General features: G+C 49.4%; 1 protein-coding gene across 1 annotated transcript in view; it reads left to right on the plus strand.

The window, feature by feature from the left end:
- Positions 1 to 12,923, plus strand: part of SBK1 (SH3 domain binding kinase 1) — a 64,554-nt gene that overhangs the window by 15,056 nt on the left and 36,575 nt on the right. The window lies entirely within an intron of this gene.

Below are 12,923 nucleotides of genomic sequence, written 5' to 3' on the forward strand. Positions count from 1 at the left end.
GGCAAAAGCTTATGGCCAACTCATTCTCCAAGCATGGATCCCTATGCAAAAAAAATGGCTCCATGCACAAGAGAGAGGTATCGAGGTTTGCAGGGTTATGAAGAAATAGCCCTAAGAGAGGGAAATCTCAAAACAGCCTAATGAGGTCGGGGCATGCTCACTGGGCATGGAGTGCTGGCTAACTCTTGGAGTAGGGGAGCAAAACCACACACACACACACAGAGAGTGCTTGACTACAATCCCCATCAGCCTTGACTATTGGCCAGGCTGGCTAGGGCTGATGGGTGGTGGAGTCCAGCAACATCTGGAAGGCACATCTGGAAGGGTTCCCCAGCCCTGGATTAAAGGGCTTGATATAGTTGGGAAAGGGCCATAGTTCAGTAGCAGAGCACATACGCTGCACGCAGAAGGTCTCCAGCTTAGTCCCCGGCATCTCCAGGCAGAGCAGGGAAAGATTCCAGTCTGGAAACCTGGGGAGCCGCTGCCAGTCAGAGTGGGCAGTACTGAGTTGAAGGAGCAATGGGCCGGACTCAGTACAAGCCCACCCGCTGGTTCTGTACCTCAGTGGTGCAGCAAGTGGTGTGCATGCAGACGACCTCCGGTTCAAGAAGAAGGACTGGTCCTTCTTATGTCATCGGATGAGCTTCTCCCAGATTTTCTACTGTATATATAGTTGTACATTTTCTGGATTTTAATTCTTGTGAGCTGTTGGTGTTTTATCCTGCTAAGTCCCTTTGTGACTCCCCTGTTGGAAGTGGGGCAAGAGCAACTCCTGTTTTGCTCTTTTGTTTAAGCTCCAGAGGGAAGATAGGGCTAGGGTCCTCCAGATGGATAGGCTTTGTTTAGCTTTTACCTGTGATGCTCTGACTGACTTCCTTCTGTCGCTAGACTGTGACGTCTTTAGGGAAGCTTACCTGCCCCTCCTCCTTCTGCCCTTTCCACTCCTTTGTCCTCTGGCTGTCCAGGAGAGAGGAGACATCCCTTTGTCTCTGCTCTCTCCAAGCATGGGGCTGACTCCTACACCTGGGCGTTATGCCTCCAACTTAGCTAGTTAGTTACAACTAGGTTTGCCTTTCTATCTACTATGTATTTCTCTAAATAAAGTAGCTTTTCTTATTTTACTAAGTCTCCAGTCTCAGTGATGCTGATGCAGGGTAAAAGCCTGCTTTCTTAGGCAAACGCACGCACACGCTGGCACACTCGCATTTCAACAATCTGCTGTTACTCTCTGCTTGCTGTGGTGCTGCTTTTAAACAAAATTAAGCAACACAACTACACACAGCGCAACATCCCCCCCTTTTGTATACAGCTATTAACAAATGATAAGGATGCCATCCTCCTCGGCATATCCAGACAGATCTCGGGATATCCCCCATCGGAAGCCCTGGACAGCTGTTGCCAGTCAGTGTAGACAACACTGAGGTAGATGGGCCAATGGCACTGAATCCGTACAAAGCAGCTCCCGCGTTCGTCTGGATCGTCCGAGGGAGAGCACCTGCTTTGCACGCTGAAGGTCCCAAAGCTGGGCGGGAGCCCTGTCCGAAATCCTGGAGAGTGGCTCCTGGTCAATGCAGGCAATATACAGCTTGGTCAGGTGTGGGGAGCCTTTGGCCCTGCAGAGGTTGCCGAGCTGCCACTTCCATCGTCCCTGGCCATTGGCCATGCTCGCTGGGGCTGATGGGAGTTGGTCCCCCACCTCTGTGCTCGAGGGAGTGATGAGCTGACTTGGTAGAAGGCCCTTGTCTACATTCCCAGGAAAGGCTGAAGGGACAGTGGTTCTGACTTGGGCACAAGGCGGCTCCTCCTGTTGAACGTCTGTTAAGCCAGGAGGAGCACATGCTTGAATTGCGAAGCCATCGTTACCTCCAGCAAACGTCCCTACCGTTATGCATCACACCTGACCTAGAAAGAGGCTGGAAGAGGGCTTTCAATAGAGAGATGGGAAGGGAAGGAGAGACGTGGCACTGGAACGGTTTGAATTGCAGGCAGCTGGCCGAAGGCCAGGTGGGGAGAAGGGAACCATAATATAAGCATAGTACTGATCATGTGCACGGGGCTTTATAAAGGGCTCTGAGTGTTGGAATATGTGGTTCAACGCCAACTTGTGGGTTGAGGCTGCATGGGGTTCAAAAGGGTAGCTAGAGAGGAGACCTCCTGATTGCTAGACTAATACCTCTCCTTTGATCTCCTGCTGACTCTCCCTTCCTGCTGGACTGATACGCATAGGATGTTGGCCACATCTTCCAGTCTCTTTCCTTCTTTTTCTTTCTCTTGAGAGGGAGAGCAGACATCTTCTCTTTGTCTCTCCCTCTCCTCCAAGCATGAGGGCAAACACTAGGCTTAGGGTTTGCATCTCCAACTTGGCTAGCTAGCTAGATGTAGAACCCTTTCCTATCAAGTATGTACTTCCAGGATAAAGCAGTTCTTTCTTATTTTGAAGCTTAAAGTCTCAGTCTGACTAATTCCAGGGAAGGTGTGATCTTTAGCAAAGATTCAAGCACACAAAGGCTCACTCAGAAGCTCCATTCCCAATTTCACTACTCTGCAACACCGAGAAGGGCTGTAGCTCAGTGGCAGAGCATCTGTTTGGGGGCAGAAGGCTCCGGGTTCAATCCCTGGCACCTCGGGGACGGTTGGGAGAGGGACCCCTGCCTGGAACCCTAGAGAGCTGCTGCCAGTCGGTGCTGACAATTCAGGGCTAGATGGACCAATGGTCTGACTCGGTATCAGGCAGCTGCCTCTGATTTAGGAAAGGGCTGTCGCTCAGCTGCAGAGCTTTGCATGCAGAAGGTCCCAGGCTCAATCCCTGGCATCTCCGGGTTGGGCTGCGAGAAGCTTCCTTGCCTGAATCCTTGGAGAGCTGCTGCCAGTCAGTGTAGACAGCACTGAACTAGATGGACCAGTGGCCTGACTTGGTATAAGGCTGCTTCTTGTGCTTTGATTTTCACCAGCCCTTTATTCAGAACCATGAGGACTGGAAACTTGTGTTATTGTTTAGGTGAAGAGCCATGGTGTAGGGGCAGAGCACTTGCCTTGCGTGCAGAAAGTCCCTGGTTCAATCCCTGGCATCTCTGGTTTGGGCTGGGAGAAGCTTCCTGCCTGAAATTGCAGAGAGCCGCTGCCGGTTAGAGCAGACAATATTGAGCCAGATGGACAAATGGACTGGGGTAGTATTAAGCCAGTTTGCTTCCAATTATCAGTCTGGCTTTCCACTCCAGTCCTCTGATCTGAATACTTTCTATGCGGCCACTGTCTTGCATTTCCTCAGCATGTGGAAGCCTCATGGCAAAGCCAGCCACCATATCCTTTGAATGTAAATGGCAGTTAATTGACTCCTTCTGTCCCCCTGGCTCCGCCCACCGTTCCCTGCCCAGAGATTTGAGTACATGCGAGACAGCGTGGATGTTCACAAATATTTTAAATTTGCCAAGTTATCTTTTGTCCTTCAGATTCAGCATTTGAATCTGTGCTTTGAATGTGAAATAGCCTCGAATCCCCAGATTGATTTATTCCTGACGGCACGTCTCGATTGTCTGATTTTGGCAGGCATCATAAATGTCACAAGATATCGACTGACACATACTAAATATCTCCTCAGGACAACAATCAAATGCTGCCAATAGCAAATACTGAAATCAAATGTCCAATTTTTTAAAAAGGGCACAATCAGATATCACCGGGTGTTACATGGAGACTCCAAACTTTTGGCAAAAGTTATGTTCTGAGGATACCTGGAAAATATTCAGCATCAATATCCATAGAAGAGAATTCTGGGAACAAATCCAAATTCAGTTCTAGAGACTGGCATATCTAGCTGCAAAGTTCCCTTGAGATCAGTGACTTCAGCGGTTTCAATGAGAAACCACTTGCAGTCCTGGCGAAAATCCCCCTTCACACAAACACAGGCACGTTTGAAAGAGCACCACATCTGTGGCTTGCAATTATTTGTCTCGCAGCCTTGCCCCCGAGTCTGTTTTAGATTCTAAGCACCCTTGGGGGCAGGGACCTTTCCTACCTGTTCTTTGTAAAGCACCATGCACACAAATCACACTATTTATAAGCTAATGATAGCAAATAAAGAAAGCTGCAGTGTCTTGTTGTGAGAACAGACATTTGGACAGGAGAGGGTTAATAGACCCCTGCGTATCCAGTAGCTGGAGACTGCTGGGAAATTACAGCTAAGCAGCCCACAATTGCTAGGAAATACCTCAAAGGGGTTAACTTCTTCCACCACAGGCAAAGGCTGCGTACACACCATACCTTTACAGCTTCCACCCCAAGGATCCTGGGAACTGTGATTTGTTAAGGGTCCTGGGAAATATAAGCCCCTGAGAGGTAAACTACAGTTCCCAGGATTCTTTGGAGGAAGCCATGTGCTTTAACTGTGCAATGCGTATGCAGCCACACTCCCCAACTAAGGAGGTATAGCACAGTGGGGAGGAGAGCCTGGCTGGGAGGCCAGAGTCTGTGAGTTCAAATCCCCGCTCCTGGGTGTCAAGGGCCAGCTAAAGATCACCCCCACAGTGAGTGGCTCAGGGGTTATGTGCCCTGCCACCTGTGCAACCGTGGGCAAGCTGCATAGTCCCAAAGAGCCCAGTTGCCCCCCCAGCTGGCAGTTGCGGACCAGGAAGGAGCTGGCTTGTGCAGCTGTGGCAAGCTGAGCAGGCCCTAGCCAGCTGGGGAGGACTAGCCTCAGAGGGAGGCAATGGGAAACCCCCTCTGAATACCCCTTACCATGAAAGCCCTATTCATAGGGTAGCTATAAGTCAGGATTGACTTGAAGGCAGTCCATTTCCATTTCAATCTTAGCGCAGCTGAAGGAATCAAAGGACAGACTGCAGCTGGAGTCCACGTGCCACGTTAAACCATGGTTTAAACAAACCGTAAATAAACCATGTCTTAGTGCAGGAGTGTGGAATCTATTTCAGCCGGAGGCCCCGATTCAAACTTTGGAGACCTTCTGGGGCTGCATTCCGGTGGCAGGTGGGTGGGGGCAAAACAAAAGATGGGAAAACAAACATGTTATGTATCTCCCTCGTCCCATTGTCACAAGCACACGTGCACCAGCTATGCAGGCATACAGCACTCTCTTCCTCTCCTACATGCACTCTCACACACCAGACATGCAGGCGCACAGGCATGCCCACACACACCATTTCCAGCCTCTCCACTGAGGTGTGGGTGGTTGGAAAAATCCCTCTGCCTGCTCTTTAAACCCTCCAGTGCTGCAATGGGAGATAAACCCTCTGCCTGCTCTTTAACTGGCTCTGGCCCCAAGAACATCATTTGCATTTGACCATGTTCCCTGCATCCAGCCACTATCTTGTATTTAGATCTTAGATCTCAGGATCCTAGTAAAAAAAACAACCAAGCAGATCCCACAAGCTTGAATCTTGCCCATATCTTCTCAGGTAGACTATAACAGATCTGGATCTTCAGCTTTTGGACTATACACTGAGAATCCCCCCCAAAGCCCAAATCAGCGTTGAAGAGCTCCTGTCTCTTTAAGGGCCTTTTGGCTGTGTTCCAATAGCTTGAAAGGGAGCTAAAGAAAAAGAAATTGTGTGAGTGTGTGTGTGGGATAGGATAGCCCCAGCTCTGTGTGTGCCTTTGTCAAGCGATGCAAGGCCTTTTTATTCCAGAAAGAATTTTGTGGGGGTGGTTGATGAGCAGATAGTTTTAAAATGGCCTTTTAATAGGTTTTTAATCTAGATTTAAGCCACTTTACCGTGAAGGGAGTAATGCTCCAATTGATTTTAATGGAATTGGATGGCATTCTGCATTTATTTACCAGCAATCTGCCTTTCCCCATGTGAAAATGAAGACAAGGCCTGCTCAGTCGGGCCAAAGGGCTGTCTGCACCAGCATCCTACAGCTAGATGCCCAACAGAAGCCCACAAGCGGAGCATGGGGACAAAAGCTGCCTCTGCTCCTAGAGGCAGTGTATGATGACTATTATTAGAGCCACTGTGGGGTACTGGTTTGAGTGTCTGACTAGGAGCTGGGAGACCAGGGCTCAAACCCACACTCGGCCATGATGCTCACTGGATGGCCTTGGGCTAGTCACTGCCTCTCAGCCTAACCTACCTCACAGGGTTGTTCTGAGGATTAAATCGGGAGGGGAAGAACCATGTCTGTACGCCAGCTTGAGCTCTTTAGAGGAAAGGCAGGATATAAATGTAATAATAAATAAAACGAACGCTACTGGAGTGTAGTTGCAAATTCAGAAGTGCAGGGTTCCTGCATGATAGTCACACCACACCCCCTCATTGTGATTTGATGGACAGAGAATCTTAGTGGGAGTTTGGCATAACAGGGTGTATTATTTTTATTATTATTATTATTAAAACATCTTTAAAAATAAACCTTTAAAACATCTTTTTTACAAAAACCTAAAAGCAATTGCAGCACAGACACAGACTGAGATAACGTCCCTACTTAAAAGGCTTGTTGAAAGAGGAAGGTCTTCTTCAACAGGCTCTGAAAAGACCACAGAGATGGCACCTAATAATAATAATAATAATTTAATTTATGTGTCGCCTATCTGGCCAATGGCCACTCTAGGCGATGTACATCTTGGTTACAATAAAATACATCATCATAATACAATACAAACAATAACAACTGTACACAATGACAGTTCAGAGTAATAGGCAATTTGTCATAGAGATTAACCCTCCCCGGAAGTCCCGAAGGCCTGTCTGAAAAGCCAGGTCTTCAAGGCCTGGCGGAATACATTCAGGGAAGGGGCATGCCGGAGATCATACGGGAGGGAGTTCCAGAGAGTGGGGGCCGCCACTGACAAGGCCCTCTCTCTAGTCCCCACCAACCTAGCTGTTTTCGTTGGCGGGACTGAGAGAAGGCCCTGCGTGGCTGATCTTGTCGGGCGGCATAATTGATGGCGTTGGAGGCGCTCCATCAGATAAACTGGGCCGAGACCGTGTAGGGATTTAAAGGTTAATACCAACACCTTGAATTGGGCCCGGAAAACAACTGGGAGCCAGTGCAGGTCGAACAGCACTGGGGTGATATGCTCCCGGCGGCGACAGTTTGTAAGTAGTCGAGCCGCTGCATTTTGTATAAGTTGTAATTTCCGGACCGTTTTCAAGGGTAGCCCCACGTAGAGCGCATTACAGTAATCCAAACGAGAGGTGACCAGGGCATGTACCACCAGTGGGAGCTGATGAACAGGAAGGTATGGTTGCAGTCTACGTATGAGGTGTAATTGATACCAAGCTGCCCGACTCACTGCCGAAATCTGAGCCTCCATGGACAGCTTGGAATCAAGAACAACCCCAAGGCTGCGGACCTGGTCCTTTAGGGGCAGTCTCACCCCATCGAACATCAAGTCAATATCTCCCAACCTTCCTTTGTCCCCCACGAGTAGCACCTCGGTCTTATCGGGATTCAGCTTCAACCTGTTCCTTCCCATCCATCCACTCACGGATTCCAGGCACTTGGACATGGTCTCCACAGCCAACTCTGGTGAGGATTTAAACGAGAGATAGAGCGGAGTGTCATCCGCATATTGGTGACACTGCAGCCCAAATCTCCTAATGATTGTCCCCAGCGGCTTCATATAGATATTAAATAGCATGGGAGAGAGGATAGAGCCCTGTGGCACACCACAATTGAGAGGCCAAGGGTCTGAAACCTCTTCCCCCAATGCTACCTGTTGATGCCTACCGGAGAGAAAGGAACGGAACCACTGTAATACAGTGCCTCCTATTCCCAACCCCTCCAGGCGATGTAAAAGGATACTGTGGTGAACAGTATCAAAAGCCGCTGAGAGATCGAGGAGGACAAGAAAGGTGAATTCTCCCCTATCTAATGCCCTCCTCATATCATCCACCAGAGTGACCAAGGCTGTTTCAGTACCATGTCCAGTCCTGAAACCCGATTGGTATGGATCCAAATAATCCGTTTCATCCAAGTGTGTCGACAGCAGATTAGCCACCACTCGCTCAATGACCTTGCCCAGGAATGGTAAATTTGAAATTGGGCGAAAGTTGTTCAGAACTTGGGGATCCAAGGAGGGCTTCTTTAAGATGGGCTTTACAATTGCCTCCTTGAGGGCTAATGGCATTACACCCTCCTCCAGGGATGCATTAACCACCGCCTTAATCCCCTCGCCCAATTTCTCTTTGCAGCTCACAAGGAGCCACAACGGGCAAGGATCATTTAGACATGTGGTAGGCTTCACAGTTGAGAGCACCTTGTCCACATCCTCAGAAGGGAGAGGCCGAAATCAATCCCATGTGACCGGGTTGCAACTGGTCAACTGTGGTTCATTTACTGTATCCACGGCGTACGGGATCAAGTTCCGTAAGTGTTCGATTTTGTCAGCAAAGTGCTTTGCTAATTTGTCACAGGAGGCTTTTGACTGTTCCAAGGGTTCCTGAGCAACTGGACCGACCAGGCTTCGGACCACTTGGAACAACCTCCTGGGACAGCACTCTGCAGACGCAATGGAGGCAGCAAAGAACCTCTTCTTCTCTGCCTTCACTGCCACTTGTTAGGCAGCTGCTGCTGCTCTAACCGGTGTCTGGACATCTTCGGAACGTGATTTCCGCCACCGGCGTTCTAGTCGTCTCACCTCCTGTCTCAGATTACGCAACCGTGGTGTATACCATGGTGCTAACTGAGTTCTGTTCAGGGGGAGAGGACGTTTCGGAGCCACCCGGTCCAATGCCCTGGTGATTCCCTCATTCCACTCTATCACCAGGGTATCGACCGGACGGCCTTCAGCAGGTTCCAATTCCCCAAGCGCAGTCAGGAATCCTTCTGGATCCATCAGGCGCCTGGGGCGGACCACTCTAATAGGTCCTTTTCCCCTGCGGAGGGTGTGTGGCATCGAGAAGTCTATATTTACCAGATAGTGATCTGACCATGACACAGGAGTGGAAGAAACCACCCCCAACTTCAGAGCACTTCCCTCCCCTCCCAGGACAAACATAAGGTCGAGAGCATGACCGGCTACATGGGTGGGCCCAGTGTTACTAAGGTGCAGTTCCCAGGAAGCCATGGTTTCCTGGAAATCCCGAGGGGCTCCAATGAGAGTGGTCTCGGCATGTACGTTGAAGTCACCCAGCACTAATAATTCTGGGGACAACGCCCGTACAGCCAAGACCACCTCCAGCACCTCGGCCAGGGAGTCTGCTGTGCAGCGGGGTGGGCGGTATACAAGCAGAATCCCCAAACTGCCCTTCGGGCCTAACCTCCAGTACATGCAGTCAACAAACTTAGTCCTGTGAAGAGGAGGTCTGGTAAAAACTAAAGACTCCCGATAGATGACTGCCACTCCCCCTCCCCGCCACCTGTCTAATATTTAATGGGAGGGAAGTCCAAATTGTAGGTGCCACCACACTAAAGGTCTAATTCCTAGTCAGTAATACAGTTGTCCGTGACCTAGCCCTTTATGAGTACATAGGGTGGCCAAGTGCCCCACTTTACAGGGGACAGCCCTCTACTTGTAGGGTTGTCAGAGAACAATCCTGTCTTTGAAAGAGTCCTCTGTTTGAAGAGCTGACTGGCTCAAGCTTGGTTTACTGATAATGTACCAAAAGGGAGACCAGGAGGGTCTCTGACGATGCCCATCAATATCACTTAGCACCTAGACAGTAGTACTTGTTATTATTTAATTTAGGAATCCCCCTTTTATATATGTTTCAAGGTGATTCACAGACATGTCACAAAACATCTAAAAGCAGTTTTACAAACAGTACAATTTTTTTTTTCTGATGCTAAGTTTTAAAAACGATATGAAATGAACGCCGAAGGCACAGACCTTTTCCATCTGGCTGGAGAAGCTTGTCAAAACAAAAATGTCTTCCGTTGTTTCTGAAAAGTACAAATAGTAGGTGTCTGTTGTATCTCAGCAGGGATGCCGGCTGCTTCACCAAATGGGCAGCCTTACCAACAGTCCTGCTCTGAGTTATTGTGGAACGGGCTTCTAATATTTTTGGGACTCTCTCCTGCAGAATTCTCCTGCAGAATGCAGTGACCTACAGGGTATATAGGAGAGAAGGCAGTCTCTCACGTAACCTGGTCTTGAGCTGAAAAGGCAGGCATGTAATCATCCAGGGTTGCAGCGGGTCACAGACCTGTTACTTTTTTGGCTGCAGAATCCCAGTCAGGTCCCTATGTATGAGCTAATCAGCATGAAAAGGGAGCATGTTAGCCATTGAGAATACTCCTTGTCCTTTTGTGCTGACTGGAGCTAATCAGAGAGAAAGGTGAGTCAGCCACTTAGAAGACTCTTTTCAGTAGCTAACACACAGCCTCCCTTTCATGCTGATTGGCTCCTAGGGACATCTAATGTAGTAGAGTGTGGACTCAGAGATGACATGGAGAGCAAAGGAGATGAGAGAAAGTGGAAAACGGGTGTGGCTGTGATAGCGGTGTGGCTATCATGAAGGGACCCTGCACTTCTGAATTCTGAAAGTGGCCCGGTAGCAGATCAGCAGCGAGTGCAAATCCCACAAGCTATATGCTGGCAGTAGCTAGTTTGCTCCTACAAGCAATAGCTACAGCCTCTGGACCGTCCTCTACATTGGTAGAGCCCCGCGTAGAGAGCATTATAGTAATCTAACCGTGAGGTTACCAATGCAGGGAGAACTGTGGTCAAATTATCCCGATCTATGTCAGAGTTTTTAAAAAGAAAGCTAAAACTAGCATAAATCCTGAAATGTAAAAGCGAAGGTGGCCTGAGTGGCAAAAAGTTGTATCTAAATAACTCAGGGATAGCTAGTGTGGCGCTCTCCCATCAGCCCTAGCCAGCATGGCTAACGGTCAGGGCTAATGGGAGTTGTAGTCCAGCAACATCCGGAGGGCACCATGTTGACGCCCCCTAAACTAACTCATACTCGAGAGTAGACCCACTGAAGTCAACAAATGCATTGTATCTGACGAAGGCTGTAGCCCTAATCCCAGTAAGCCCCAATGAATTCAACAGGATGCAGAAGCAATATGTTTAGGATTGCGCTGTAAGTCATACCCAAAGCAGGCTCATTTAAATCGATGGCTCTAAGCTAGCCATGACTTGATTTCCATGGGCTCACCTGCCCACTATATCACTGCCTTCCTGATATGTCACGCATCAAAACCACACCTCTTGGGAGAAGTGGAACAGAAGCACTAAGCGCTGCTTGGATAGAGCTACTGTGAGATGTCTTTAAAAGAGGATTAGATAAATTCACGGAGGATAAGGCTATCAGTGGCTACTGGCCAGGATGGCTGTGTTCCACCTCCGCTATCAGAGACAGGATGCCTCCCAATCCCAGTCGCTGGGGATCCCAAATGGGGAGAGTGCTTGGGTCCTTTTTGTGGGTTTCCTAGAGGAATCTGGGTAGCCGCTGTGAGACTGAACAGGATGCTGGACTGGATGGGCCACTGGGCTGGTCCAGCAGACTCTCCTTATGTTCTTACGTTTTGGTCTTTCAAAAAGAAAAACCCAGATTTTCTTGGTTTGAAAAGAGATGGAAGAATCATGGAGAAAACATGAGAGAACAATGTCTGGGTGAGTCTGTCATGTGGATATTCCATTTTAAAAGTATGCGGATGAAGCATGGAAATGTCACGTTTAGAGCCTAGTGTGCAAGCCGCAGGGATATGTTGCGGATGTGGCAACACTTAAGGAGAGCATTTTCCACATCACCCGAACCCAGGCCATCGCCACTTTCCCACTGCAGCTACAAAACATAAATATTAATTCAACATATGCGTGCCAACAGTGAAGCTGGATTGTGAAACCAGGTGGGGGTAGTGGGGGTCATTTGGCCTGTTTGCTCGGCTGGAATCCGGATGTTAGAGAAGTCCAGCCCCTTCTCTTGGATTCCTGCATTGAGCAGGGGGTTGGATTAGATGGCCTTATTAGACCCTTCCAGTCAGGGCTGGCACCAGGCATGACTGGGCCCTTGGACACCAGCCTGCCTTGGGCCAGCAGAGGTGTAGCCCAACACTCCCCCATAATAAGCTTGCCTGCGTGCCCCACCTAGCTCTCATGTTGTGTGAATGACGTCCGTGTATAGCGTGCATGCCTGCCATCAACCAAGGTGGCGCTGGGGACATCAGCCCCTTAGGGAAGCCCCTGCCACCATCTTGGGTGATGGCAGGCATGTTGCACAGCGCACACGGCATTCACACTGATGGGAGAGGTAGGTGGGATATACAGGCAGGCTTACTGAAGCCCACACTAACTGTATTTGGGGGGCTGGGAGCTCCCTTTCCACGATCCACAGCAGGGTTGGGTTGCAGGACCTGATATTGCAGCGGAGGGAGCACCACCCTTCCATCCTTCTAAAGAGAGGCCCTTCAGGGGGCCCTCTGGGCCACAGGAGCCCTTGACCAGGGCCCAACCTAGCCACTCTTTGGCGCTGGCCCTGCTTCCAATTCTACTATTCTATGATTCTATTTGTTTCCAAGGTTTTCTCTCCAGCCATGAGGACTAATGACTTAGCAGCAAGGGCAACTCCCTTCAGTGTGGGTATGTTTGAAATCTCCCCAAGTCAACACATTTCAAAAGATCCTCCATGAAAAGTGCCACGACCTGATTCACCAGCATGTTTTACCTTGTTACCCCAAGCCCCCCTCCCCAAATTTCCTGCATCCGTAACAAACCCCGGACTATCAAGACAGCACAATGCGCTGTTGTTTTTAAACGGCTCTTTGCCACATTCTGTCTTGCGTCCTCGATATTCCCAAGTGACAGGCATACACCGGTGTTAATCAAGAAGGAAGACCTTGGAAGAAAAGCACTTGCAGACCCCGCCCACAATCGGTCGCCCCACCCCCTAGAAGCAGGGAACAGAACAACAACGGCAGCAGCTTCAAAAAGAAAAAAAGAAAACGAGGTGGGGTGGGGGCGGGAAACCCATCTAGATTAATCCTGAACCTTTTGGCAGCCGCTCAAAGCAGCCACAGCC

Source organism: Rhineura floridana, chromosome 17, assembly GCF_030035675.1.
Source record: "Rhineura floridana isolate rRhiFlo1 chromosome 17, rRhiFlo1.hap2, whole genome shotgun sequence".
Classification (NCBI taxonomy): domain Eukaryota; kingdom Metazoa; phylum Chordata; class Lepidosauria; order Squamata; family Rhineuridae; genus Rhineura; species Rhineura floridana.